This window comes from Hevea brasiliensis, chromosome 5 (genome assembly GCF_030052815.1).
Source record: "Hevea brasiliensis isolate MT/VB/25A 57/8 chromosome 5, ASM3005281v1, whole genome shotgun sequence".
Classification (NCBI taxonomy): domain Eukaryota; kingdom Viridiplantae; phylum Streptophyta; class Magnoliopsida; order Malpighiales; family Euphorbiaceae; genus Hevea; species Hevea brasiliensis.
This window is the reverse complement of record NC_079497.1, coordinates 109,657,912-109,663,143: the sequence shown is the minus strand read 5'-3', so window position 1 is coordinate 109,663,143 and position 5,232 is coordinate 109,657,912. Positions and strand designations below refer to the sequence as shown.

The window sequence follows — 5,232 nt, the reverse complement described above, 5'->3', positions numbered from 1 at the left end:
ATTTTTGTATCTTCTTCCATATCTAAAATGACAAAGTCCACCGGAATGTAGAATTTCCCAACCTTGATAAGCACATTTTCTAGAATGCCTTCTGGATACTTAATTAAACGGTCAGCCAATGAAAGATACATGTTTGTGGGCTTCAACTCTCCCATATTCAACTTCTCATATATTGAAAGTGGCATTAGGCTGACACTAGCTCCAAGGTCACATAAGGCATTTGCCACACAATTATCACCAATATGACAAGGAATGGAAAACACACCCGGATCTTTGAGTTTGGGAGGTAACTTCTTCTGAATTATAGCACTGCATTGCTCTCCCAAGTTGATGGTATCATAATCTTCTAGTCTTCTCTTGTTGGAAAGAATCTCCTTCAAAAACTTGGCATAACTTGGCATTTGGGATAGTGCTTCAGTGAATGGCACATTGATATACAACTTCTTTAGCACTTCAAGGAATTTGCCGAATTGTTTGTCTAGCTTATGCTTGATGAATCTTTGAGGGTAGGGAAGGGTGGGCTTGTAAGGTTCAGGTGAGATGTATGGTTTCTCTCCCTCATCTTGCTCACTTTTGCTTTCTTCTTCTTTTTCATTTTTCTTGCTCTCAACTGAATTTTCTTCTTTTGTGCTCTCTTTTTCTTCTCTCTTATTTTCACTCTCTTGACCAACTTTCTTACCACTTCTCAAGGTCACAACCTTACATTGTTCATGAGGGTTTTGTGGTTGGCTAGGTAGTTTCCCATAGGATTTGCTTCCCGATGAGCTTGTTTGTTGAGCCAATTGAGTCTCCAACATGCGATTGGGGACTTGTAATTGATCCATGGTTTGTCTCATGTGTTGCATTTCTTCCTCCGATTCGCTATTCATCTTACTTTGTTCAGCAAAAAATTTCTCCATCATGCTTTCCAAGGTTGGCTTCGGTTCATAAGGTGGAAGGGATTGTTGTGCTCTTGCTTGATATCCAAGTTGTGGCTGCCTTGTGTGCTGAAATTGAGGCTGAAATTGAGACCTATTTTGCTGCATATACTGCTGGTTATGAGGATAATTTGAGCTTTGACCTTGTTGAGCAAAATTTGCTTGTGGTCTCCATTTTGAGTTGTTCAAATTAGAGTAAGAATTTCCCATAGGTTTATGTTGATAACCTCCTGCATAAGCAGCTTGTTCTTGCAAATAATCATCACCATAAGAAGAGTAATCAACTCCACAACTTTGGGTTCCATCTGTGAAGGCAACTTGTTGCATAGTTGTAGGAGTTGAGTTTGTTGCCTTTGTGCCAAAATCACTAAGAAGCTGAGTCAACTGATCAAATCTCGCATTCATGTAGCTAACTGAGTCAAGTTCATAAATCCCAGCCTTCTTTGGCTCAAGTGCTCTAGGATTTCCCCACAAATGGGTATTATGAGCAATCTTCTCTAATAAATCATAGCATTCTTCACTTGTCATTCTCATGAAATCTCCTCCTGCTTGTGAATCAATTGTGTTTCTTATGGCTGGAGTAACTCTGGTGTAGAAATTCTGAACAATCATCCATTTGGGTATTTCATGATGAGGACATTGCCTTTCAAGCTCCTTAAATCTCATCCAAGATTCATACAAAGTTTCATCATCCCTTGGCTTAAAAGCTACCATCAAATTCCTCAAATGAGTGGTCTTCCTAGGTGGGAAAAACTGAGATAGAAAAGCTTGAGATAGTTGCTCCCAAGTAGCTATAGTAGCTTGTGGAAGTGAGTCATACCACTCCAATGCTGAATCCCGAAGAGAGAATGGAAATAAAGTGAGCCAAATAACTTCATCTGAAACTCCAGGCTGCCTTTGTGTGCCACATATCATCAAAAATTTCTTCAAATGAGAATGAGGATTTTCAAGTGGACTACCTCCAAATTGTGAATTCTGAACCATTTGAATGAGACCCGTCTTTAACTCAAATTGATTAGCTCCAATAATAGGTCTGTTATCTCTCACATCTGCACATGTAATGCCCTCACCAAAGGTAGTCCGTACATTTTACTGTTCTGATGACTAATATCTGTTCGGACAATTAAAATGTCTGGAACTACACTTAAACTATAGTGAGGAGGCATAAATTAATGAAACAAATATTAAAAAAAAATGTAGGAAAAATTTTGAGAAAATAAAATAAAATTTAGAGAATTTATTTATTTGGTACAAAAATAATAAAAATAACCCGATATGCACCATGAAGGGCATTTTGGTCATTTCACCCATAGATGTGAATTTTGACATAAATGTCAAATTAAAATTAGGAAATAAAATAAATAACATAAATTAAATTTATGAATTTGAATTTGAAAAATGAGAAGAGAAAGAAGAAGAAAAGAAAAAAAAAAGGAAAGGAAAGAAAAGGAAAGAAAGGAAATAGATTTATGAAATTTAAAAACAATAAAGTACACATAAATGTATATATATAAATACCCACAAGAGACAAAACCCCACCAACCATCTTCTTCTTCCCTCTTCTCTCTCTCTCTCTCTCTCTCTCTCTCTCTCCTTGCCGTCCACCATGGGAGCTCTCTCCCTCCATTTTTGTCTTCCCTAAAGCTTGATTTTCCAAACTTCCTCCTCACCAAAACCCATAGACCCCTTCATTAAAAATTTAGCCCACTCCATAAGGAAGCCATTGATAGTGAAAAGAAGAAGAAAAGTTGAAGTTTAACAAGTTACCCAAGAGGTTAGTGCCTAATCTTCCTTCCTTCCTTTATTAATCCTTGAGTTAAGGTTAAAATGAAGTGAAATTTGTAAGAAACTAAAAGAAATAGGTGAGTTATGAGGGGAGTGAATTTTTGGTACCCATGGTGAGTGATGGTTTTTGATGACTATGATGTATATAAAGTGATTTAATGATGTTGGTTGATGCATTTATAAGTATTAGAAGTTAACTTACATTGAGATTTTATGAGGTTGAAATTGTGAGTTAGGGTTTGGCCTAACTTTGGTATTTTTGTATTATACCATGCAATTGGGATTGTTGAGATGTGTTGATGATATTTAGAAGTGCCTTGAATGTCAAATTGAAGCAAGGAAGTTGGAGGAGAAATGAATTATTGGAAGTGCTATTTTCTGCAGGTTGTGTTGTTGAGGGCAGTACACATTTTAGGCCATAAATAAAATTATGTGACCCCAATTGGTATGAGGCCAATTGGGGGTGAAACTAGACCCAAAATAGCTCATATTCTATGAAGAAACCATACCCAAATTCTGTCCAAAACTTGACCTAAATTCTGCCTAAATTCGGATTACCCTGCAACCCAACCCAGAAAATGACCAAATGAACAGTACGTGTTCATTTGGTCATAACTCTCTCTATACTGGTCCAAATGACCTAAAATTTCACCCATGGAAAGTTTAGACATAGGGCTACACTTTTCATGAAGACCACTTAACCCAGTTTTGCCTTTAACCAATTCAAATTATTAGCACAAGTTGGGTCACTGAAACTGCCAACCCATAAAATGACCAAATGAACAGTACATGTTCATTTGGTCATAACTCTCTCTATACTGGTCCAAATGACCTAAAATTTTACCAATGGAAAGTCTAGACATAGGGATACACTTTTCATGAAGACCACTTAACCCAGTTTTGCTTTTAACCAAATCAAATTGTTAGCAAAAGTTGAGTCACTAAAACTGCCAACCCAGAAATTGTCCAAAATACTGTTCCTTTGGTATGCTTGACCAGTTTTGGAAAAAATGCCATAACTTGGTCTCCAAAGCTGAAAATTGAGTGAAACTAGTGCCAAAAGTTTTATAAGACATAGCACAACAATTTTTATGTTTTGACCAAGCTCTAGAAACCATTGCATCCTAGGGAAAATATTAGCCAAAGTTAGGAATTGAAATCTAGAAAATGTTAAGTTGAACCCAGAATGCCATTTGATACCTGTGTGTTCATTTGGCCATAACTCCCACTAGGAAATTCCATTTGAGATTTGCCAATATGATCTAGAAACATGATACTTAGGGATACAATATTGATTTAGACACCTTTGCCAAATTCTAAGTGTAAAGACCCTAAAAAGAGGGTCAAACATACTGCCCTGAAGTTCATTTTTGCCCTTATAGGACTGAGAGTCCAGGTTAATACATTGACCATAACTCACTATACCAAGCTTGAAAAATTATGAAATTGTACCTGGGAGTCCCTAAGACATAGAGGAACATATCTTGTGAAGGAACCTAAGTCTAAAAATGACAATAAAATGATCAAATGACTGGTCAAAATTTATTGACTAGAAATTGTAAATTCTGGACAGCTTAGAGGCAAAGGGACCAGTTATGGTATTTTAACCATAACTTGAGTTCTATAAGTCCAAATTCAGTGATTCAAAAACTAAAATTCAAGTTTCAACATAGAGGAACAATTGTTATGAAGGAAGTGTGACTAAATAGACATCCTAACCTAGTCAAATTCCTAGATAAAGATAACACATCAACGTGAACCTAAAGAAAGGTTCATGGGAAAAATGCTATATATGATAATTAAAATACTCATAAGGATAATTAAATATTAAAAATGATATGAATATGTAAATTGGGACTAATGTCCCATTAATATAAAATTAATGGTACCAATGAACAGTACTAGAAAATAGTAACAGTGAATAGTGCTAAAATAATTAAAAATGTTTAATTGCCCATAGTATACCTAGACTTATTTATTTAGTTTGGATAAATTGGTATACCAATTAGGGACCACAGATAGCAGTACTGCTTATAGAGCAAATCATGAACTGACAATATATGTCTGATATGATTGTTCTATAGGCTATATGCCTACTTACTGGCCATTGTGCCTACTTTATTTCTGGCTTTACAAGCCTGACAGCGGGTCTCGTGCCCGACAGCTGGCCTCGTGCCTGACAGATGTATACAGGGTAGACATATGGCTGTCTAACCCATATACTCCCTTGTATCCAGCTTTTATAATTTGTTATAGGTTTCTTGGGCATTGATAGTAATTAATTAATACTGAATATACAATAAGTAAACAGGAAAGACCCCAATAATTTTAATTGATTCCAAAGTGTAAAAAAATGTAAAAGACCCAGAATTTATGATTTGTAAATATTATTTCAATTGTTTAATTATTATTATTATAAATTATGCACCACTAAGCGTTATGCTTAGCGCGTTGGTTTTCCATCGCGTAGGTCTTTGAAGATCGGCCGCCACAAAGAGTATTCGGATAGAGTTCGACCAGATCTGACACC

At 36.0% G+C, this 5,232-nt stretch overlaps 1 non-coding gene across 1 annotated transcript; it reads left to right on the top strand.

Annotated features, from left to right (window-relative positions):
- Window positions 1-1,539: 1,539 nt before the first annotated feature.
- Window positions 1,540-1,646, top strand: LOC131180460 (small nucleolar RNA R71). The gene has a single exon (XR_009149231.1). It is a non-coding gene; the product is annotated as a small nucleolar RNA R71 (small nucleolar RNA).
- Window positions 1,647-5,232: the final 3,586 nt, after the last annotated feature.